Below are 26,597 nucleotides of genomic sequence, written 5' to 3'. Positions count from 1 at the left end.
GAGCTGTGCTTTAATCAGGATATAATTAAGTGGTTATAGGCAGGAACTACTACAGGTAATAAGAGAAAATAGAGAATAATGTGGACTTCAATAGTCTGTAAATGCATTATTAGGAATTGGGACTTTTTTGGAGTCTGGAAAGATGACTAAGCATTCTTCATCAGTACTTTTATATCACATAGTGAAGAGAATCAAAATTGTTATAAAGGCAGAAAATACATCCAAGGTCTCACCTTTTTTCCTTCATAAAGTGCAGAAAATTGTAGGTTTCACTTGAAGTCACCACAGCATAGTGCTATACATTTCAATACATTTAGCTTTAAGAGTTTGGGAGAGAAGTATTTGACAAAATGTACTCTAGGTTTTGCCATGCTTTTAAATGGTGACATTGGTACTCTTGAAAGGAGACTGGGGTTGACCCATCCAAAAAGTCAGCAGTCTGTGTTAGGCAATGCTAATTCTGAGACCTGGTAGTCAGAGACTTTTCAAAACTCAGTGGGAAAAGCAGTGAAAAAGTTGTCCTCCTCCCCTTGGTGGCATCTCTGGAAGAGAAAAGCATGAAGAGGAATTTTTTTTTTGAAATATAAGGTACAGACTCTCAGCTTCAACTGGACAGGATAAGATCTAGCTGAAGTCTGATGATTAAATTCAGGAGTTGGGAACCATGGCTCTACATTTTTTTCCCCTTCAGTTCCAAAGCATAAAGCTTAATGAAGGGGAATTCAAGACCTTGTGAAGAATTAGAGACAAAAAATGACCCCCAAAATCCCCTAAAAGAAAAAAGAAAAGCCAAAATGGTCTGGATATCTACTTTTAAAAGTTGGCTGCAGTTAACATTGCACAGGCCCTGCCCATTATTTTTTAATCTATCATTGACAAGGCAAAGCTTGCCTGCAGACTGGGATTTGGGACTTGTTATCTCCATTTTATTGGTCTCTTCACCAAGAATAGCAGAGCCGATAAAGCACTGACTTCAGTCAGAAGAGAAGGGGAAATGGGCACTGAAACCACAGGGGACACACACAGAAAAGAGTCACTCACATACTCAGCAGTAGCTCAGGGAACATTTCTTATTTAGTATCTGGAGAACAGAAGTAAAAAAAAAAGATTGAAAGAAAGAAAGAAAGATCTTTAGCAGTTGTAGGATGACAGAAAAGAAAAGAAAAGATGAAGGAAGGAAGGAAGGAAGGAAGGAAGGAAGGAAGGAAGGAAGGAAGGAAGGAAGGAAGGAAGGAAGCGAAGGAAGGAAGTTCGTTTATGGAAATTTTTCTTTTCTTTAGTTTCTCCTAGTTCTCTGCTCACAATTGAGAGAAATATTACTTAATTTTCTTGAGATGACAAATTTTTTTGAGAACTGAATTCTGCAAGAAAAATAAAGACTATTCTCCCTCCAAATTTTGGAATGGAAACCCATGCAGTCAGTGAAAACCAGTTGCTTAGTACTTCTAAGTTTATAAATCTATTCTAGATGGGATCTGAAAAAGCACAAGGGGATGACATAAGAAAGTTCCAGTTCTGTGAAACTGTTCAGCGAGTTTAAAGCCCAAGAAAGTAGCAGTGCTAGAGCAAAAAATGTCTTATAACAATAAGATTTCCAAGTCCCTACACAATGACCCAGTTTTGCTTACTGAAATAGCATTATTTCTTATAGAATTTCCTTGATTCATAATTCATTGTTAACCAGGACCGCTAAGCATGAAACATATTGTAATCTGCTCTGCCATTTAGTGTCCATCTTCTCTTAATCTGAAACAATGAACCTCTAATCCTATACCTCCAAAGAGCATTATACACCTCTAGTTAATCTACCTAGCTTTGACACCACTCCCCCTCCATTAGTGTCTTGATTGGGGGTGAATAAAAGACACATAAACTCCAATATCTAGTTGGCCCAGGACCATGCTACTCATTGCATCTAGTCATTCTGTTAGAAACCAGGGGCATCACTTTATTACTGCACTCCACTATTATCCCATTCTACTTCCTGCTCTTTCTTGCTCACAGTAATGATATCATTGCTTCCAGTGGAATAGGAAAGGACTTAAATATTTGACTATACTATGGCTACATTCACAATACTTGTGATTTTCTAAAAAAAAATCTTCCCTTCTTAGGCCCTTGCTCACAATTTGTGGAAAATATTCCTATTACATTTAAAGGGGTTTTTTTTTTTGGTAATGATACCTTAAAAAGAGTTTAACTTATAGTAGAAAATTAATAAATGCTTGCTCACTAATTCATTCATTTAAAATTTAAACTTTCTAAACCTTTTGACAAGCGACAGGGATGAAATTTACTTTCAAATTATGAAAGATAAAAAGGGAGGAGATTTGTGAATTATACGTTAGTACATTTTCATCATGTACTGAAGTTTTATTCAGAAAGATACTCATTTTTCTTTCATCTTATTTGATTCTCATAATAATCTGGTATATTGAATACTTCCCATTTAAGAAATAGAAAGCCTTAGATAGAAAATTCATTTTCTCTGTCAAAGACTCATCTTTCTGAGTTCAAAGCCAGCCTCAAGACACTTTCTAGCTATATGACACTGGGCAAGTCACTGTTTGCCTCAATTTCCTCATCTGGAAAAGGAATTAAAGAAGGAAATAGCAAACCACTCCACTATCTGCCAAGAAGACCCTAAATGGACATGACCAAAATTACTGAACAATTATAAAGTCCTAGAAATACTTTCTAAATCAGACCATGAATACTTGTAGAATCAAGACTTACCACTCACATCTCTGGATTTTTATTCCCCTTTTCCATCTATAAATTGTATCTAAATAATGTAAGCATGACTATGAAAGTCAGATAGTATCCCATAGTAAAATAACACTCACTAGCTTTGCCATTTACTAGTTGGATAACCTGAGGGAAGTCACTTCATCTCTCTAATCCTTAGGTTTTTTCATCTGTAAAATGAGACATGGCTAGATGATATCTAAGACAGACCCCTTCTAGCTTAAAACTATTGTACTATTTAGTTTTATCTAGTGAAGTTTAACTATGAAGCAAAATGTCAGTTCATGAATCACTCCAGCATTGGAATTAACACCCAACAAGCATACTTCTTATTCCTTCATATGACTGGAGTTCTCCCACAACTTCCATTTAAAGAGACAGCCATCATCTTTTCTTTTTTAAACTTCTCCAGAAATCTGAAGGCAAAACTCCAGAGTTCTCCATCATGCCCCATCACTAAATACTTCCTTGCTGCATCTTCCCTATTTTCTGACTTCCTTTTATGTGTTATCTTTTCCCCCTTTGGAAAGTAAATTCCTTGTCTTTCTTTTCTCTTACATTCTCATTACCAGTACACAGTCCATTGCTTTCAATTCAGTAAATAATACATACTTATTGGGTGAGTGACTGACTGACCTGCTAAGAATACCATCAGTACTACCAGCAACAACAATCTAAGGTTTGCAGAACACTTTCTTCACAACAATTCCTGATAGATAACAGAGGATGTTGTAGTTTTATACATTGAAAATTATCACCTAAACAGCTCCTAGTTTTGAGAAGATGGGATTAAACTCCCTTGTATTTGGGGCAAGGACTTTCTCTTGAAGGCAGAGTGGTTAAGATCTCCTAAACTCACAAGAAAAAGAAATTCTTGGTGAAGAACTAATATTTGAACTTAAACTGGAGAGATTTAAAAATTAAATTTTTCATAATTATAAAACTTTGAATATCTGATGTATATATGACACAAATGAACAAGAGGGTTATAGTTTTAAAGAAAAATAATTTAACATTGCATATTAAACACATTGAGTAAATATGAGCTGCCCAAGAAAGTTCAGTTGAATTACTACTTTAATTCAATGCATAGTATTATAGAGAAGGATGTAATCATGAGATCATTTACTTCAATTTTAGAGTTGAATAAATTGAGGTGCTCAGAAGTAAAGTAACTCTCCCAAGGCTATTCTGATAGCAAGTAGTCAAGTCAAGAGTCATACATCCTTGAAGTATACTAAATGCAAACCCACACATGATTTCCTGAGGATTTTGCAAGTAAAAGTATTTGTTATATAGGAGAGGAAGCATTGCTGGAATCATCCAGAAGTTTTTTGAATGTTTCATTTCACTTTGGCTAGGACAAAGTATAGTCCAATAGCTATAATGCAATACTAAATTCTGTGATTCAAGTATACGTTTCTTGGATCATGGCCTTAAGTTTAAAAAAAAATATGCATGTGGACATTTCTTTAAAATTCTGAAACAATTCATAAATCTTGCATTACAGTAAAGAAAATTAGAATTAGAAAATGCTTGCGTATGCTTATAGTTCTCATCTTGACATAAGTCTTTAGTTAAACAAATAATTAGGTCTGGTGTCAAGTATAAATTAACAAAACTTACACATTTACTAATTGTTCTTCCTTGCAGCAGATAGCAACCTGTATTTGGTCATTAGCCATGACACACGGTTACAGGCACACACAGGCACCATTTGCTTATTACTTTTTAAACAGATAACCCAAGAGTGGATATTTGCTGTCAAGACAGCTGCCGCCTGCATAGCTCACCGAGGCAGTTTGCACGATGCCTGCTATTCCATTTGTCACAGATGCCTTTATGAGGGTACAGAAGATACAACTTTGCCTCATTTTTCATTTCCTGTTATCTCTCAGATTGCGGTCTTCAGCTACTCTGTTTTACTGTACCTCAACTACTGCCGACATTATCAGAGCACCACCTGCTACCAACACTGTGGCTGAAGTTCTGTCAGCATTTCCATTAGGAGGAATTTTTTTAAAGAATCTTTGAAAACTCCATCTAGGCTGAAAACGAGGTCGATGGTTGAGTCTACACAGGCAGTAAAGAAATGAGGCAATTATTCTGATAATTCAAAGGCAAAAATCCCTTACTTCTGAAAAATATTTTTAATTTATCAGAGTCCTTCCTCATCCATTATTTCATTTGAGCTTCACTGCAACTCTCTTATATGAAAAGGTAATTTTTATAACCATTTGAAAGAGAAGAAAACTGAGATACATTAAATAATTTGTATTTATTTATTTGTTACTGAGCTATTTAATAATAAATCTAATACCAAAATTTTTCTTATACCCCAGTCCTAGACACAAAAGTTTTTCTTCTCTTACTTTACAACAAGATATTTTAGATAGAAGTAGAATTCAGAAACTTATGCAAATCAAATTACTGCATTGATTTTCAACATGAATTGGATAGATGGCAGAGTAGATAATAGATCTGTAAAATACACTAATGCCAAACAATTTTGCATATACACACAAAATGTTTACCTTTCTCAATATCATTAAATGATATGTTCATATTAAAATTCTTTTAAAATTACTTAAATTACAAAAGATGTTTAAAGTGTCCAAATGAAAATGTATGGACATATACTTAGCCCTTTTAATAATACTTTTTAAAAAAGGTCTAAACTAGGCAATTATTTGAAATCATAGCAGAAGTTATAAAACTGCTTTAATCAATAACATTCATTATTTTCAAAGCAACTCATAAATGCAAGTTGGAAATTGGAGATGGGGTGATGGTTTGAGTGGAGAATTTTATTTCCTTATCATCTTGCTTAAACTAATAAAGTAATATATATATATATATATATATATATATATATATTTACATTACTTAAAAGATATATATGTAGACAATATATATTTAATGCATATTCATAGTTATTTAAAATTTTTAAAAGAAAATTCCAATTCAATTTGACTCCCAGTCTTTGATATTTCAATGAATCTATTGCATCACTTATGTGAATACTCCTTCAAAAGTATAGTTCTCAACTACCCAAGCCTTCCAATCAGTGTAAATTTTATCTATGTCCTCTCATAAATACTTGGGTCTTTCTCTTGATTTATTTATGAATTACATTATTATTTTTGCTATATGACTAGGATAATTTTTTAAAATAATTTTTTCTAATGACATGATTTATTCCACTTCTCTCTAAACTTCTTCTCGTTTATGATGTACTGTAGCCTGATCATCCCACCTATGTAGTTTCCATTTCCTTTTTGGATGAGCCTGGCTTTCATTTCATTGGCAACTATCATATTATATAACTTAGAATATTCACCATTTCTGGAATAATATTAACATTAAATGAATGGACTTTTGTCTACAGAAGAACCTTGGGGCTATAAAAAAGATCACACAATTTCTGAAATGCATTCTATCCCATTTTTCTCCTCTTATTCAATTCTGGACCCAGCTCATTGTCCATTTGAAGTGTTTGTCCAAGATGTATATGCTGATAGAGAAGCTCTATCAGATGTCCACTCAACTGTATATCAGACTTGTATTAAGTACTTATTATGCTTAAGACTGTGTACTTCCAAATGACAGCATGTGGTTTTTGTCACTAAAACCATTACCAGTGGTAATGCCTGAATAAACAAATACAGCTTAATGAGCTCTCTTGTGACTAGAAAAGAGGGTAGCTATTTCAAATGATACTCTAAGGTCTTCGACAATAAGAACCAGTCTATATACAAGGACTGTCCTGTATCTCTAACTGTGTTGTAATGGAAATGATGATGTTCATTCTTCCTAATTGAAGAGAATCATGTCATCATGATGACATGACATGCACAGTTATTGGAGTGCTATACAAAGACACCCGTCTCACTTGCCTTTTCCAGAACTGCTTCACCCCTTGACCTGATTGATAGGAAACAGGACTTTTGGTGATGTCTGGATGGTAACAGAGTCTTTTGGCCTTTGGCTTCTTTCCCTATCAGCAAGGTATCTCAGAGTACTATCAACACTGGGCAAATACCACTATGTGATTTCTGGTAACAACACAGAACCACCTGTTAAGGGCAACCTGTCTCTCAGTGAATCATCAGTACAACTTTTCTTCTCAGGTCTTCCACATATGATTTACTCAGCAGTATCATATGATTGACAACAGTTTTAAACATTAGGACAATGTCAGTTTATCACTCATAGACCTGAGCTGCTCTACTCTGTACATTCCCCAGAGATCAAGTTCACCTGATGCCACCAGAACTGCGATGCTTTCCAAAGTGCAGACCCCTCTCAGGACACATCATTTCAGGGTGGTACTGTCCTTCCCAAAGAAAAGAGGACTCTCACCAGGTGCTAGATGAGTTTTCCAGGATTGGTAGTGACATCACATTGGATGCCTTGTAGAATACATCTCTACCACACTGGATTCGGGGATCTGAATTCGACTCTATTTTGAAAGGTTGAGGGCAATGGAAGTCAGTTGTTTGTTACTTGGAGGTGCATTCAGTCTTAATCTTACAGACAATCCTTTTGACCTTTGAGGTTTTAAGCAGGACATGTAAGAAAAATTACCACAGGGATAAATGACTTGAGATGGCTAAGCATACATAGAGATGTTGCTTTTTGTTCCTTCATAATTGGCTCTTCCTACCATTGTGAAGCAGAATTCACCAAACTTTGGATTGTTCATTCACTGATGGGAATGGGAATTGAGATTAAACCATCATGAGGCAGGTTCATTTTACCCTACTGAAGAGGGATTGTCACCATAATAATGCTGCTCAATATGAGAACTGTAGGTTCAAATATCTGGTGTGTGTGTGTGCTTAACCGAGGAGTCAATGGGACAAAGCTACTGTTCCAGTGGGAAAAGAGTTACAGGTTTATATTTATGAAATGACTGGCTGAAATGGAGAAATTAATAAAGTATAGAACTATAGATTAGAAAGGAAACCTGCTGCAGGAATTTATTTCATTATTTTCCCCATTCCCAGTTCAAGCAAACTAAGCCTCTATCTCCTTGCCCTATTAATAGTTCTGGTTTGAATTCTAACTCCATTATATGCTAGATCATAGACTGCCATTTAAATTTTATTAGCTTCAGTCTCTTTATAAAATTAAGTGAGTGATACTTGCACTCTCTATCCTACTGGATTGTTGTGAGGAAATCATTTTGTTAACTTTAAAGCACTAAAAATGTGTTGTTTCTGTTATTTTTCTCCAAATTGTCCTCTAACCTGGCTTTGTGTCTCCCTTCAAGCTCAGAGTATCTTTAGATAATGTGGCAGATAAAGTGCTGGACTTACAGGCAGGTAGATTTGAGTTTGAATTCTATTTCAGGCATTTATTAGATATATGATCCCTAGCAAGACATTTATCTCCTCAGTGCCTCAGTTTCCTCATCCATAAAATGAAGGACTTGATCCCAATAACTTCTAAGTTCACTTTCTGCTCTAAATATGATTCCTTGATCCCATTTCTGCTATAGTGACAAGTAGTTAATTAAATTAAATAATATAATGTATTACAAGAGAGAGCTAAAAGATAAACTAGGTATTCCCCTTTCCCTTTTAAAAAGTGTGTTATGTCTAAAGGCATAGCTCCCTCATTTTTCTTCCTGACTGCCAAGCCACCCCACCCCCCACCTCCAGTTCAACAGCTTAGCACAGACTTGCACTATCTAGGCATCCCATCAAACTCTTATCATATGCATCCTCTCATTTTCCTCTCCCAGCATTAAACATTACCATTAATTCATCCCATTTCTTCAGGTCTCTACTCTCAACCAGTTGTCATTCCCCACCAAAGCAACCTGATAAACTGATTCATTGTAAATGCTAATTAATGACTCAAGCTTAATGAATTTCACCTTTTTTAAAAGAGGCATTTGCATTTTAACAAGGGGCAGAATATAATTAATTTAATTAATGGTGGAAATGCAAACACTGTAACAAACTACTGGAAAGATGCTTATAAGGGAAGAAGTCTGAGTAAACCTCAAATAATCATATAGGCAGCTCTCTATTAAAGAGGACTAGGACTAACCCTTTATCACCAGCCTCCAAGTAAATGGGGAGCAAGAAATAGAGAACAACGTTGACTGCTGGGAAGCTGTGTCTGCTTCCTTTAATAAAAGGAACTTCACAGGGCATCTGAGATACTCTCCTAAGGGAAATTCTGCCTGGAGCAATAGAGAGCTATCCAGATAAAACTAATTTCATAAAACTGTAAAATCAACCAAACAATAGGTATTTATTAAGGGGCTACTTTGAGTCAGGGACTGTGTTAGGCCCTACAAAAACAAGTATAAAAAATGAAATAATCCCTAACTGCAATGAGCTTTCATTCTGATGGGGGAAACAACAATTACATATAAAATCCATTGAACAAATACAAATTTAATAAACACATATAAGTATACATATATAATTACATAGAGTATTTATTTCATAGAACATCCATCTTTTCCCCTGACAGAATATTCTGAATTTTGCAGGGTAGTAAATTCTTAGTTATAATCCAAGGTCTTTTGCCCTCGGAAATACTATATTCCTTTAATGTTGAAGGTGAAAAGTCTTGTATTTTTCTGATTGTGCTTCCTTTGTATTTAAATTGCTTCTTTTTGACTGCTTGCAGTACTTTATACTTTGAGGATTTTGGCTTTTAGAGTTTTTACCTTGAGGTCTCTTTCTGGAGGTGTTCTGTGTATTCATTAATGGATATTTTGTCTTCTTGATCTAGTAGATTTGGATAGTTTTCCCTGATAATGTCCTGAAAGATATCTTCCAGGACCTTTTTTAGATCTAGGCTTTCTATAGAGTAATTTAGTAACACAGAAGCATTAATACAGTGTATAATATTTGAGAGACAGCCTTAGCAATTGGAGAGGGTGGGAGCAAGAAAGGCTTTATAATGAAAACGGTGTATCAAAAAGAATGAGAGAGAGACAGTGAGTCAGAGCTAAGAAAAGCAGATAGTCATTCTGGGAATCAGATCCGCCTGTGCAAAGGCACGGAGATCGGAAAAGGTGCTGTAAGTGTGGATCAGAGATCAGTTTGCTGGAAGACTATAGTAGGGATTGCAGTATCCAAAGAAGCTGGGGGAAAAAAGGTCAAATGCAAGTAGTGTAGGCTTTTTAAAGCTAAAAGAGAACTTATATTTAATTCTAGATATAATAGGAAGACATTGGAGTTGGTGGGAATCACGTGGTCATATGTATACCTAAGAAAAATGTCTTTGGCAGCAGTATGTTGTAGGACTGACAGAAATGGGGAGAAACTTGAGGCAGAAAGAACAATTATGAGAATATTGCAATGATTTTGGAGAGCAATCATAAGAGATTCAACTAAGGTGAGAGTTGTAAGAGTAAAGAGGATTCAACGATAAAACTTTCTAACACAGTAATAGCAAGAATTGACAACATTTAAATAAAATGTTAAAAACTAGTAATAATCTAATTTTATCTAATTTTATAAGTGAGGAAAAAAGATCTATAGAATTTGAATATTAATGAAAGAGGGGATAGTTAGGTGGAGCAATGGGAAAAGTACCAGCCCTGGGGTCAGGAGGTCCTGAATTCAAATCCAGTCTCAGACATTTGATCCTTACTAGGTATGTGACCTTGGACAAGTCACTTAGTCTCATTGCCTTGAAAAAACAAAAAAGAAAAGAAAACTAATGAAAGTCTCTATAGGATCACCAAAACTGCAAATTTTCTTGGATGACCTGATTACTCAAACCCTTAACATTTTCTAGGTTGTTGCCTTCTGTTCAAACTAGATAGTGATCTTACACTATTCCTCTGATACCTCTGATAGGAGTAGGGTTGAATGAAACTAGCTTAGGTCACACAAGAGATGATTGTTAAATTTTCAGTGTGAGCCTTTATACCTCAGAAATAAGCAAATGCTACAAGTAAAGACTATTTATTATTTCATGGATTTTTCTAGAGGAGTTACAAAAAATATAATAAAAACATTCTTACCTTATAGATTTTAAGATAAAATAGCAGCATGCCTGATTTGACCCATGAACCATAATTAGCTGACTCCTGTTCTAAATTTAAGAGATGGAGATAATGTTAATGAGGTATATATCTCCTACAAAAAAGTCGGGTCTCAATTCTTTGCCAGAACATTCCCCAGTGCTGGGGAATCTCTCTATACACTTCCAGTTTTTCTACCTAATTATCCAAATCTCTGACAAATTTTGACCCTTGCCATTTCTTGTCTCTCCCTGAGTAAGAAGCCTCCATTCACTTTCTTTGTCTCCATGATCAAGAAGCCTCATCCTATTTCATGAGTGATTCCATATAGATGATTATAGGATTTACTGTTGGAAGGACACTGTATTTCAAAGATATTGTAGTACATTGAAAAAGTCTCAATTATGGAGTCAGAAAATTTGGGCTCAAATCCAGTGACTGAAGTTCACTGCATATTTTTGGACAATGACAACCTCCTTGAATCTCTGTTTCTTCATCTTTAAAGTAGAGAGTTTGACTTGATGACTTCTGTTCTTCTGGTGCCCCTTACCACTCTATACCTATTCTCTTATAACTTGTCCAATGTTATATAGATAATAAGTACCAGAGTTGGCATTTCAATGCACATATTCTGACCCCAAATTCAGTACTAGCATGGGAACTGGGTCTAATACATGCTCTGTTTTTGACTCTTCAAATACTGTAATGTATTGTCCTAAAACATCTATAATATCCCTAAACAACTATCCAAATCAAAACAATTATTTTGCTTCTATTCTTCCTTTCTGCTCTTTCCCCAAATTCTTTGTCCCTTATTATTTCTCATTTGAATTTGTGGACCTGAAGTGGTTTGATTCCATTAACAGTCTTTATCAGCACCTGCATTTCATGGATAACACCACATGTCTCACTAAAAGATCATGGGCACTTTGGGGAATGGGGATTTTATCAGTGGGCAGATCGCCAGCCAATTGCCCTTAGTGAGAGTGAGAGAAGATAAAGATGAAAGGACCTCAAAAGAGGAAGACTTCCCTCTCCCTAAATTCCATTGTCACCAATCCCCAAATATCTCCCTCTCATAATATGGAAGAGAGGGCAAAGGAAAGTAGCCATCCCCTTTATGTGGGCAATGACCTTTTCAAAACAAAACTGTATCTTCCCATTTTCATTTGTTCCTCTTCTTCATATGCAATAACTCCTGGATATCACATTTTGTGGACTGTGAAATTTGGGTGTGTAACTTTTGGGTAGCACACTGAGGTCCTGATTTTTTCGTTGTTTATAAAAAGAGTATAAGGGGACATAAAATGTAAGTGAATCAAGCCCTCAGCTAGCATTTAATTGATAAGAACTAAAGCTAATATTAGATAACAAATAAATGGTCTGTTGCACAGGCATTTAATTAAACACCAAATTAATGCAGTAATGACCTACTGGAACTAACAGCCAGGAATGCTTTACTGCAGCTTAGCATCTGGATGCTTTCACCTTCCACCCCCTCCCTCTCTTCATGTACAGAAACATTGAAATGAAATACATTCATTTATAATTGATGCCCTCTGCATTATTATCCATCCCTTCCCTTCTCCTCCCACCCCACTCAGAACTTCATTGTATCTAATATCCTTCCTCCATATATCAGTAGGTCAACCTTCTACTCAAGTCCATTTCACAGGATCATCCCAAACTATGAAACTCCAGTCCCATAGTCTTCAGCTGATTATATGCTAACTAAAAATTAATTGTAGACAGTGCTTAAGATAATAGTTTCAGGAAAGAACCATGCAAAACCATGGAGAAAAGCATTCAAATCAATATACTCTTTTATATGCACAAGTCTGTTTCTATCTAAAAGCTTTCAGTCATACAACAAAGTACATGATAGGTACCAGAGTTTAATTTCACTCATTTATTCAGAACCTTTTTCATTTTCTCACTAGGATGTTGTTCTTTACAAACAATATCAGTCTTTATTTTGATCCTTTATCCAGAAATAATAAGTGAGGATTCCCTTGATAGTAAGAAGACTGCCCAACTAGGCACTGTTGAGTGAGGGGAAAGATGTCTGTTCTCAGGAAACTTACATTATAATTGGGGGAGAAAGGGGAAATCATCCCCTGGGAATTTACTTATTAGGACTAATTAAACACATTTACAAGACATATCAGAATCCACTTAGATAAAAACAAATGGAAATACTAAAATAGAGAAAATGGATAAGGGGGGACAGAATAACTGGATTGGGTTAGGGGATACTTCAGAAAATTTGTGAAGCAGATAACCATTTAATAACATTTGTCCTTCGTTCTCAAAGAAGACCATGAAATCAGGGAGGTGATACCATGACAAGCACATGAATTGAATTTGAGTAAGGGGGTGCTGTGATGGGTCACCAAGGTCACTTTCTCCTCCACAGCCATCTGGGTCCAGTGGCCAGATATGGATCAGAATGGCTGGAGATCCCCCCTGGATGCAAGGCAATCAGGGTTAAGTAACTTGCCCAAGGTCACACAGCTAGTAAATATCCTAGGCTGGATTTGAACTCCTGTCCTCTTGATTCCAAGGCCATTGCTGTATCCACTGTGCCATCTAGCAGAATTTTCAAGTAAGACAGTGAATAAATCAAACAACAACACTCAAAAACCTGAGTGTTGTGAAACACTGTACTTGGAGGTAATCAAAATGCAAAGAGGTAAAGGTATCTTTCTTTGTTTTTCCAAACGAAGTTAATTTTATTTTTTCTTTTCAATTTTAATATTTTATTTTTCTGACTACATGTAAAGATTTTAACATTCATTATTTAAAAATAGTCAATTCCAAATTTTAATCCCACTCTCTCACATCCCTTTTTCCTAAGACAACACGTAATTTTATATAGGTTATATATGTGCAATTATATAAACCATATTTTCATAATAATAGTCATACTGTAAAAGAAGAAACAGACCAAAAGAAAAATAAATACATAAAAAAGTGAAAATAGTATGTTTTGATCTGTGTTCAAATTCCCACAGCTCTTTCTCTGGATATAGATAGCATTTTTTTCATCATGAGCCTAAAGGTACTGTACTTGAATCAAGGAGATTCTAATCTAGATGAAGAGTACATAAATACAAAGATGATGATAACAATAATTATGAGTACAACAATGTTGACAATAATAATAATGTAACTGAGGGAACTTGTTTGGATTTTCTTCTTGGAAATTATAAAGAATATGAGCTAATATTTCCTATTTGGTTTCAGTCTTCTACATGAAACTTGCTTCTGACCATGAGTGACTACAGAGTTTTTGTAAGAGGTTGGTTATAAGTTTTCTGGTTGACCAGGGAGCCAGAAGACCTTGTTAATAGAGGCTTGACAATTTTAAAAAAATTGGAATAAAAAAGGAACATCCTGTCCCTATTACACTCTCTTTGTTTTGTAGGTATGACAGGATTGCTTTGAATTGGTTCCAAGAGTTAGTGGGCAATGGGGTAGAATCTCTGCCTCCCACCCAGTTATGAATGACTCATTTTTTTTTCCTTGTACCAATTCTTTTTTTGATTCCAGACAAATTTGTTTTCTGAAATAACTAGATAATATTACAAGTTCAAGAAATTAAGTAGTCTCATCAATGCAGAAGGACTACAGTGGTAGTTGACATCAGAAGAGCAGTGAAATGCAGCAATGAAATTGGTTGCAAGTATATGTGGAAAGTCAATAAACTAAGGGAAGTCTCATGGATAAAAGTAATACTTGATTATAGATTCCAAAATGGTACCATTTCTCAGAGTCAAGTAGAGAGCTGCACCCAAGGAGAACTTAATGAGGATCCTATGACATTAAAAAAATATGTTCAGATCGATGCCTAATCCATCTTCAACAGATGCACCATTGTACAACCATTGTAATTTGTTTGTACCCACATCTCTGTGAAAATCGTGGGTATATGCTGGGATTCATCTCCAAGTATTGGGAGTAATACTTATATGACCTGTCCTAAATCAAATTATCTTAGCAAATAGCTTTTCTAAAAGCTATCTGATTGATCCATTTAATAATAGGAAGCACAACAGGGTGAGGATGTAGGGGAGGCCATTCAGGTACAGTCATTCAGGTATTCATGTAATTACAACAGAGTAATAATTAATTGCCCTATAGAGAACCAGTTTACCATTTACAAGAATGAATTAAAAAAAGTTTTTCATTTTTATATATATGCATATATGTATATATTATATATAAATTTATAAATAAAATCTACTTTGGTTCTAACAACAATACTATAATATAGGTGCTATTTTAACCCTTGTATAAATGAAGAAACCAAGTGACTTCCTCTGGATCACAAATCTAGTAAGTGTCTAAAGGAGGATTTGTGCCCAAGTCTTCCAACTGACAAGTATAGTGCTCTATCCACTCTGACAAATATTAGTCAAGTTCCAGGAAAGAGAGGTTACTGTGAGCTCATTTTGACTACCTGGAGGGGTTGAAATCAGACCTTCGAGAATGAGCAACATTCAAAAAGTCAGAGAGGAGAAGGGAAAAACATTCCTAATGGAAAAAAATAAATAGCATAAGCAAAAGTGATGAGGCAAGAGATCAAGTTATATTCCAAAAAGAATTGGCATTCATGTGAATAGAGGAAGATTTACATAAAAAAGCAATGCTAATAAAGATAGGTCAGGACTAGAATATGGAAAGCCTTGAATGCCAAGTTTAAAAGTCCATATTTAATGATATGAGGTCCACTGAAATTTTTTAAATGGAGAATTAGCATGATTAATGTTGCACTCTGAAACTATCTATCAACATTTTTTTAATTGAGTTCCTACTAAGAAAAAACACACAATAATTGATATAGTTAAGTCATACACACATTATTTCAGAGACTGTAATTTTCTGATAAAAAAAAGATAGAAATGGGATTTTAAATCATCATGGCTTCCAATAATATATGCTTCTCCTGATCTAAAAGAGAGTTATTTCATGGAATTCCCACCAAAGTTAGCAGAGGGAGCATGAAGAGACATAGATGGGAGTATAACCATTATATTCCCAAATCTCAGCTCCTTATCATGCCTTGAATAATATATTAGATTACTGGTTCTCAGAGTGTGGTCTAAGAATACCTGGAACTTTCTGATACTTTTTCAGAGGGGCTTTGATGTCAAAATTATTTTCATAATAATAATAAGATTATTTGCCTATTAAAAGTCCTGCTCTTTTCTAAATATGTATTTTTATGAGACCTATTTTCTTTATATATTATATAACATATCACAACAAATTTAATTCAGAAACAGAAATGAGAATTCTACTGTATTCTATTGTCAGACATTAAAGGGATTCGCAAAAATATGGAAAATAGTGACTTTTCACAATTGTTTTAAAAATAGTTTTCTTTAAAATAATTATATATTACTTTATTAATAAATTGATATATTGCTTTGTTTTATGATTTTTTCAAAATTTTTTCAGTTAAAATTTTTAATGTGGTAAATATTGATAGATATAATCCATATAAACAAAACTTCTTAGAAATCCTCAATAATTTTTTAAGTGCAAAAAGTTTATGAAACAAAAGTTTGAAAACAATGACCTAAGACATTAAGTAATAGATAATCCATTGAGCCTAAAGGCAGGAAAAGATTTTTTCCTTATATGACTACTCTTACTTATATACCAATATTCACCTGCTCTCAGATACAGAGACCAAAAGACTATTCCAAATTGGGTATAATTGACCTCTAAATGTGTTATTTTTCCCATCATGGTAGGTGTAGAACTGATAGTGACCAAAACTGTGAACTTCACAAACTTTCTCACTATTCTCCCCCTATATCCTCCATCTGGGTCTGCTTTTCCTTGAATTAGTTGATGGACTAGCAACAAAGATTAGTCATAAATGAGTAAATATAAAGTAGGGTCTATTGGAGTATCCCCAGGGATATGTCTTTGATACTATGTCATTTAAAATTTTTGTCATTGACTGGAATGAAGTTTTATGTAATATGTAATATGACTATGCTATTCCAAGATGACATGAATGGGACAAATTGCTTGCATGCTAGATGTGAAAATTAACAATTCAAAAAGACCTTGAAAAATAAAAATAACTGAATAAGAAGAAATTTAAAAGCAATAAATATAAAATCCTACATTATGATTTTTTTAAATCAGGTTTACAAGAGTAACATAGATGTAAAACAGTTCAGATGAAAAATATTTTAGTCAAGAACCAATAAGTTAATAATTTGACATAGTAGTAAAACACACACACACACACACACACACACACGAACACACACAGAATTTAGGCTACATTGAGAGAAATGTCTAAAAAGAGGGATGAGAAAGAATCCTGTTCCTAATCTATTACTGCATACAGTATTGTGTAATATTTTAGGAAGGACTTGGACAGTCTAAACAATGTCTGGAGAAGGGTGCTAGGGTTAATAAGTTGACTGGAATTCATTTTATCTAAGAACTGATGGAAGGACCAGGGATATTTTACCTGGGAATAAATGAGGGAAGACATGAGAACAAGTATTTGTAAGGCAAATACAGAGAAGACCCCTTCTGCTTGACCTCAAAGGAGTAAGTTGCAGAAAGACAGACTAGGTATCATGGAAGGAAAAGCTCTCTAAAATTAGAGCTCTCCAAAAGTGAAATATGCTGCCTGCAGAGTTAGTGAATTTACCCTCACTAGATATGTTCAAATCATGACTGAATAACTATATATCAGGGCTATTGTAAAGGACTCTTGATCAAGCACAGGTTAGAGTAAGTGTTTCAAATACTTCTTTATTCATAAAATTATCTGTATTCTATAAAGTAAAGGTCAGTTTAAATAAATCTAAATAAGTAGATTTCTTCTTGGGTATTGTTATCAATGGTAAGGCACTTTTATTTTACTATGGATTCTCTGGGGACATAATCCTTTAACCTAAAACCACAAATCTATGTGTGGATTTTCAGGTTCCATAGCAAAAAATACAACTCTCAAAAAAATCATTCTGTCTACATGTAGAAGTCAAATCTAGAGTTGGATAGAGGTTTGATGGAAAAAATACTTCAAGAAACAATGTGAAGTCGACCGAAAGTTTATTAATAGAGAATTCTCCAAGGTACATAGTATTGGCACCAGTCTTATATATGAACTCCAGTTAAAGTAGACAAATGGAGAATGTTATTCATTAATTTTTCTTCCCTATGAAATAGTGTATGGACTGTGGAAGAGTTGATTTCTGGAGAAATCTTCTGTCTATTCTTTCATGGAAAGCTTTCTCTCAATGTTTCCATCAGACTAATAAGCAAAACACAATCTTTAAGTTAGAACTTTTAACTTTGCAGTGTGCTTTTCTTTTCTTAATTTCTTCTTTTTACTTTTGCATTATTCTTTTATTTTACATCACTTCACTTCCTATCTCCCCAGAATTATCATCCAAAAAAATAAAAACAAGAAGGATAAACAGGTTAGTAAAACTAACCCAAACATCCACCAAATTGCATTTTCTATTAGATTAGTTGGTGACCATTATTGTGCTAACAAGTAGTAAAAGCCAGAAATTTTGTCATCTTGTGACAGAGAAGAAAATTGTGGTCTAGAGGAGTAAATTGACATGTCTAAAGTCATTCAACAAGTTGGTAGCTATACTAGAAAAGAAAAGAAAATCATCTGGCTATCTATCTTTAGCTTTTCTGATTTCACCACTTCCTACTCAGCAGGAAAACTTTTCAAACCAAGCAAATTCAACCAAATTCAGAAAAGTCAGTTGTGTCATTAAAAAAAGGTAGATATTAAAATGTCTCCTCTAATTTCTTCTCCTCCGTCATATGTTTTATCCCGGGATATCAAATTGTTTACAAGCAATTACAGTAATTAGGCATAAATACACCCTAGTGAGGCAAATATTATTATCCACTTTTTAACAGATGGGAAAGCAAAGACTTGGAGAATTGGAGTGACCTGCACAAGGCCAAAGCGGGTGTTAGCTGCAGATGTACAGAAAGAACCCAGGAATCATTCACATCATCTCTGTTTTTTTAATGCCCCCCCCCCTTCTTCCTCCATTCCATTTCTTTACATTTTGAGTGATTTATTGTGTTTGAAAAGATTTGAAAAAGGAAAATAGGACATCATAAAATGATAAAATGAGAAATAATATAGATAGCAAAGCCATTGGGAGATGGTAAAAGAAAGGCAAAGTGACATAGGCTTCTTACTGGACTCACTGAGATCCATGCCAGGGGACACTGATGGAATGTCAAATAGTTTCTTCTTATGAATAAGGTGGTTATGTTTTCTAGTTCTGCTCATTTAATACTGAACCCATAAAATGAAGACAACTGGAACAGCAAAATAAGAGGAGGCAATTAAAAAGAATTCCTGTATATACACAAGCAATCATATTGTATTGTCTTTTTTGAAGGACTTTGGGATTTGTATGTCAAATGTATAGTTGCATTAACATCAGGGAAATTACAGCCAAGAAGAATGCCGGAAGACAAGGAGGCCAACTCCTCATGCTGTGCCTTACTGCCCATTATCACATTTGACAAACAGCTTGAATTCAGACAGAAAGCATAGGACAAAATAGAATCAGACAAGAATAGAACAACGGAGTTAAATGTTAATGCAAACAAATCAGAAATGAAAAGTCTTCAGGCAAAGTTCATGGCACATTCTCCACATCTGAAGCAGAAAAGCCAAAAAGAGAAATAATAATAATCATTTGATTTTTTCATTGAAGCATTTGGGAAATTTTTAGCTGTTTTGTCATCATTTATCAAAGTAAAAGGGATGCAGCCTGAAATAAGTCAGGAAGAGTTTTGAAAGCTTCCCAGACAGCTTTATGAAGTTTCAAGGCACCCATTTCTACTGAGAAGCAAAAAGTTATTTATGGCCCTGGTCAATTTTGTGAAAACATGTATAGCCACTATATTCCACCATTGATAAAGAAAATAGGGATTGGTGGTGAAGATAACTACTCATAAAGTCCCATCTCACTGACTTTCTTGAATATGCAACCAAATCTCTATGAGAAAAGTCTAGGACAAAGCACATCCTAGTGTGATTACACAGACACAGACAGTTGGTGGGGGGGTGAAATCTAAGGAAAATATGATTTGGATTCATGCCATTCACTTTCCTCAACCAGAGGAAAATAAAATTGTAATCAGTCACAAGTCACCTATTTTTCCTCAAACTATGTCTTCCTTCCCTGCCTTGCTCTGCATGTTATCTGTCATGGGCATATGCCAACAGACTAGTTGACTCTATTGATTTTTTAAATGTGTTTTAAAAGAATACAGTATTGGGTTTGGGTTTTCATTATTTGATTTTATTACTAACTGAGTGATTTATTAAATGATTGGTCAGTTCTGAATTTTGATGTCATTTGGTGTAGGAACTAAGAGTGCAGAAACCAACTCCAAATTTACAGATTAAAAACTCACACTTAACCTGTAGTCCTAGAAAACTGCCTAGAGCATTGAGAGGCTTAGAGAATCATAGATTTAGAACTTAAAGAAACCTCAAAGTCATTTAATCCCATCTCCTAATTTGAAAGATAAGAAAATGAGATTTTAATTGGAGTTTAAGTGCCTTGCTCAAGATCACAAAAATAGCTAACTTCACCATGATTCTAAAGCCAATAAGTAAAAGGAAGGATTAGAATCCACAAATTCCTCTATCTAACTAAGACCAATTTTGGGTCAGTTCCCATGATCCTGCATTTTAAAATACCTTTGCAAAAAGAGAAAGCATTTTTTTTACTTGTTTAGATCAATTGATTGATGTCACAGATGCATGGATATTCAAGAGCAAAATGTGGGGTAGGAAGAACAGCACTATTGAAGTTGAGAGCACAAATTGTTTGGGTATATATTCACATATAAACATGCATACAGGTGTCTGTATATACTTATACATATAAATATAGACATTATCTGTATACCTGTACCAAATATTCAGATATATTTTCATGACATATATGTGCACATATATAACAATAATGTATGACCTTGAATTTTCAGTGCAAATCTATGTCAAATAGAGCCCCAGATTTAGTGAATGAATGAATGAATGTCCTTACTTTTAAAATCAAATCATATTTACACCAACCAGGAAATTCAGGAAAATGGATATTTAGAACTTGAATAATTATTATATATTATAATTATAATAATCATTAAAATTCACCTAGGACTGTAGTGACCCCTTATGCATTGTGGCCTATCTACCTAATGTTCTATTGAGTCTAGCTTGAGGGAATAATAACATTATAGAATAACAGTATGACTGTGAGTCCCAAGCTAGGTTCATCTTTGATTTCCTATCTTCTTGTATTACATTGATTCAGGTTAAAAGATGTTCCCATTCTTCTGAAATAATGAGCATTATTAGTGATGGCATAGTATATTTCACCTTTGATCCTAAGTACATGGATAAGCCATAGTAGCACAATCTTCTATCTCAGTTGAGAAGAGCAGGCCCCTCTGGAAGCAATTATCAATCCTGATTGTCAGCAGTTTTGCAGAAGTCCCAACTCCCATGTCTATATTTCAACAAAACAATCAAATGTCTACTTTCCCACAAAGCTGGTCATCTACAGGATATTCAAAATAGAACAAAGAAGTGACTTTCTAATGACCTTCCCAGCTGAGATAGCCTAAACTTTTTCCAGGACATTGGAGTTTATGTTTCCTTATCTTGTGCAGCTGTATACAACCCAAGAGTCAAACTCATTGGTTAGAGAACTCAAGTTTAAATGTGTTTTAAGAGAATACAGTATTGGGTTTGGGTTTTCATTATTTGATTTTATTACTGAGTGATTTATTAAGTGATTGGTCAGTTGTGAGTTTTGATGTCATTTGGTGTAGTAAACTGAGAGTGCAGAAACCAAAAAAATCTCAAGTCTCTCTTCCATTTTTCTGTTTTGTTTCCTTTTGTTTCTGAAAATTAACATGAATATCATTCAGGAACACCAGATTATCACTAAATAGACAATATAAATCATATCTTATTGTTCAGTGTTTCCTGAAACCAATTTTTCCCTTCTCCTTTTCTCACAATTTACAGTTGGGTGAAATGACCAGAAGCCTAACTCTCCTGCCAGTTAATCCCAACCTATTAATGAATCTCTAAGTTTTACTGATCTCCAAGAATTATAATTATTATAGCACTCTTCCTGGGTGAGGAATTTAAGATAAACTGCCTCCATGTCCCTTTTGGCAATAATGAGACTTCTGAGAAAGTCAATGTTGATCTCATTAGGGAAAAAATTGGAAACTTGGGGTCTAGGAAAATAAGAGAAAACGTCCCATCTTTTTTCAGTACATCCTGGAGAATAAAATGTTCCCATAAAGCAACTTGCCACAAAATCATTTGGTTTGGCATTGCCACAGCAACTGTAGGAGGGACTCAAAATTCATCATATCTAGGAGCTTTTGAGGGGTGAGTTATATGTTTGAAAAAATATAAGTTTTAAGTTGATAATTTTGTATGGCTTGTGAATGATGTTATAAATATTCAAATGGCCCTTGGCAGAAAAGAGATTTCCCCCTCTTCCAGAAAGGAAGATGTTGACTAGAGATAGCAATAGAATAAGTAGCAGCTTGCTCATATGACTATCCAGTTAGAAGAGTCAATAAATGTTGTCACATCTCCTTTGCTTCTCCTCTACTAGAATCTGGGAATGGAACACAGTTGAAACATATAAAGAGTCAATAAAACTAGGCTCAGTTGTGAAGCTCTTTGTCAGATTCAGTTGTTTGTTAGTAGAGTACTTTGAATCCAATTAGTCAATGAGTCATGGGGATGGACAGGATTATATTTTTGGTAACTCTGGGGTGCCTTCTTTGACCTGGCTGCTTTTCTGTCTCTTTTAGGGACATGGGAAAGTAGGCATGTGCTATACTAAGTTCTGCCTAAGTTACTAGGAAATTAGATTTCCATTTTGGGAGATTTGAGAAATCCTTCCTCCTTCATTACTACCCCCCACCCCAGTCTTATCTTTATATTTACCTAAGGTCTTCATCCTCAAGTTTCCATGAGAATTCTGAACATTCTATTATATAGTTTTCTTACAAATAAAGGCAGTTCTGCTTTTTCTTATTTAGATACAATAAAATTTAAGATCACAATCCTTTTACTAACTAGACATTTTGAGTCAGCCTAGGCTATAACAAGGAAATTTTATGTTTATAAGACTGACCCATCAAACAGAGGATATTTTGAGAGTTCCAGATATATAATAGTTGCAATGATGACAGTACTCCTTTTTTGTTTCACTGACCTTGTATAGATAGATTATATATAGGTCAAGAAAGATGTCTATGATTTGTAGTATGTGATTGACTAACAAATATCCAAGGCAAGATCAAACCATCTATCAACCATGATGGTTAAAGTCTATATACATATGAGTCTGCTACTACATTGTTGCATGTATTTAAGGAACCATTAGAACATACAATGTTCTAATAGAATGTAGTAAAATTTAAGGTAAAATTTTGTACTTTTGCGTCAGATTAGGCTCAGGTGGCATTAAGACAAAATGAAAGTGGAAGATTCACTCTTAGCTAGATTGCTTCCTTATGTTAAAGATGTTATGGGCAGTTTGTGGGTAAGAGTTTTAAGATGCCTGGATAGTCACAACATAAATGGAATATAGCAACCAGTGTTAGAAATACAAAAGAGGATTTGTCACTAATATCTCTATCAATAAATTTAAGCAATTATGAGTGGTTCTGGATTGTGATGAGGTGATAATGCTGAATACATTTGGAAGGACTTGAACCAGGGATTTGGTTCAAGATCATTTGGTTCCTAAAAATTTGGGTAGAAATGGTGAAATTACTGTTGACTTATGTGATCAACTGATCAAGCAAAGAAAATAAATGCAAGTCTAGAAGCACAGAAATAGAAAAAATTAGGGTAAAGGGATGAAATCAAAGGGTCATAAATCTCCCAGGCAAGAGTTTTCCAGAAAGACCTCAAAAAATGAAGCAGACAAGGGAATACCATGGAGACATCCAGAAGATTGAAAATTGGTGCAAGACAGGAAGACAGCGAGTTACATGTGAAAGGATTACAGGGAGTACTCAATAGTATATGCGAAGTTTTATTTGAACAACTTTGTCTGCAGGATTATAAGCCATGTTGGAAAGCTGTTGATAGCAATATAAATTTAGTCCACAAGAAATGCCTGAGAAGACTCAGGAGACACCCAATGGCCCAGCTTTGATCTTGGATGTCTGACTTAAGGGAAAAATAGAAGGAAATCCCATAAGACTTACTGACCAATTATCTCTACATTATGATTCCATTTTTCTCTAGACTTCCTTCCTACCCAGTATATCCATCCAAGTTTAGCCATCCCAATGGCTAAATTTGCATTATGCATGAGCAAAAGCAAAAACTTTTTTGACATAAATAATAACATGAGCTTTTCTTAACACTATAAAATTTGCAATGCACATTTCATATATTACCTTATTTGAGCTTCACAAGTATCCAAAGGATATTATTGATATCAAAAGAAGAGAAGGAATAGGCTAACCTTAGCTAAGGTATGCTATACCATCATTATTCATATTAAGAACTGACATAACTATTTTTCCCATTTTTTTAAAATAGAAAACTTTTAAGTAAAAAGTAGTATAGTTGAAGATTCAAGACTCACTTCAGAAATGTACTGGCTAAAGACTGGACAAGTCACTTAGCTTTCGTATCTATTCCAAAAATAGGCTACTAGCCTCACTGTATGAAGAACAGCATCAACTAAAAAAAGCTACTGTGGCTTGTGTCAGAACAGATAGGTAATCAATGTATTAAAAAAGTCTAGTGTTAAAGGCAGTGTTCCACATTCATAATCCCTACTTCTGAAAATAAAAAGGAAAGATGAATGAATAAACAGAAGAAGGAAGGAAAGCAAGAAGAGAAGGAGGGAAGGAGGAAGGAAGCAAGAAAGGAAGAAAGGATGCAAGTTTGTTTGTTTTTTAAAAGCAAGGGCAACCTCCGTTCTCATGAAACTTCTAATGGAGGAATATGAGAGGAGAACATATATGTGGGAGCATGGTAAATAGGAAAGGGTATATTGGTTTGAAAAGTTACAGAGATGGTGAGTGGAGCCATGTGGGGAATAAGTAGATTGGCATAATCTTTTGTATGATCAATGACAGAAGTGAATTTAAGGGGAGGGAAAAGAGAAAAAGGGGAAGTAGAAGATAATGATAGGGACCAATCATCAGTCAGGATAGTTGTTCTAAGGAAGGAACACAATGGATGAAAGAATTAAATATTTAAGGCACAATATGTGATCTGATTAACAAGATAGGGGAAATTGTCCTGAAACTTGGGAATTCTTATTTTACTTTCAAAACATCCATTCAAATGTTGCTGTTACAATTAATTTGTTTTTGTCCTTATGTATCTTTTTCTCCAGGCTCTGCTTTCTTCACTTTGTATTTATGATATGCTTTTTTCTTACATCATAATAAGTCATTTAATAACTATTCCCTTCAAAAAGTATGTTTAATATTTGCCTTACAATTCTTTCTTATTGTATTGTATAGATATAAATATTTTAATGCATGTGAATATTTATAGATAGATAAATAGACTGATAGATGATAGATGATAGATAGATAGAGAGGAGAGAGAGAGAGAGAGAGAGAGAGAGAGAGAGAGAGAGAGAGAGAGAGAGACTGAGACTGAAAGATTGACTTCCTTGGGACATAAACCTAGAAGTAGAATATTTGAGTTAAAGGGCGTAGATATTTTAGACACTTTTTAAAAAAGAATTTCAAATTGGTAACCATTCTGGTGCAATGACTGCTCCAACAGATAATTAGACTCTATTTCATTATAGAGTTTTCTGGAAAATGTGATTGTTTACAGAGATTGATTTTTGATAAACTTTTATGACATAGGAAGTACATGGCTCCATTGTTTGACATCCCCAGGAACCTTCTCTGATGTGAATATGTTTGTCTATCTGTCCTAGTACATTAACCTCTGGGAAAGAGTTGAAGAAAACATGGTACTTTGTTGGGTTTTCCCCTAACCTCCACAAAGGTCTTTTTGCTATGGCCATACATGGCACTTCCTTATGGCTTTCCAGTGTAGTATATCTGTGATAATAAACATGTGCCATTCTAAGGCATGATTCACTCTATCAGTTGCCTACCTACAGTTTCTTCTGTGGCATCAATCTTTCCAGCTCTTATATGAGTTTCCTCTCACTATATTCTTCCCAAGCTACATTCCCCACATTGCTTATCTATCTCATTTTTAGGTATGTAAAGACTCTCAAGTATGCTCAAGGCTCATGATCTTGGCATAAGTTCCTTTTTCTTAGAAACCTTATTATAAAACCAAGCCTTATTAAAAATTTAGGGGCCTTCCACTTAAGGGTGGTTTGGGTGGGGTTTAGATAGTAATCAGAGGACACCACATGCCCAAGGAAGGAAAATACAAATGCAACAGATTCCAGCTGTTGCTTGTTAACTGGTTATCACTTCAGAGGGTGGGAAAAAAAGAAATGAGTAAATTTCTCCTTGAGAATTAGTTATCAGTTCATAGAATTAGAGCTAGAAGACATTCTAGAATCATCAAGTTTGACTCATTTATAAGGATAAATAAGATAAGAAAAATATGGATTAGTGAGATTACATGATTTAACCAGATCACACAATGTAATCAGCGTCAAAGTCAAAATTTGAACTCAGGTTTTCTTGAAATTAGTGTTTGGCACTTAATAGAAACTTAATAAATGCTTATTGATTGCTTCCTTGCTTATTTGATTTCTGACTAAGTTCTCTATTCTGCATTAAAGAAATTATCAGAGCAATAGGTGGC

At 34.6% G+C, this 26,597-nt stretch overlaps 1 long non-coding RNA gene across 1 annotated transcript in view; it reads right to left on the bottom strand.

The window, feature by feature from the left end:
• Window positions 1-239: 239 nt before the first annotated feature.
• LOC141503253 (uncharacterized) overlaps window positions 240-26,597 on the bottom strand; it is a 41,515-nt gene continuing 15,157 nt past the window's right edge. The window contains exon 4 of the long non-coding RNA XR_012472793.1: window positions 240-542. This is a non-coding gene — a long non-coding RNA (uncharacterized LOC141503253). The remainder of the gene's footprint in view (window positions 543-26,597) is intronic.

The sequence above is a fragment of the Macrotis lagotis genome, chromosome X, assembly GCF_037893015.1.
Source record: "Macrotis lagotis isolate mMagLag1 chromosome X, bilby.v1.9.chrom.fasta, whole genome shotgun sequence".
NCBI classification, from domain to species: Eukaryota; Metazoa; Chordata; class Mammalia; order Peramelemorphia; family Peramelidae; genus Macrotis; species Macrotis lagotis.
This window is presented reverse-complemented; position numbering and strand designations above follow the sequence as displayed.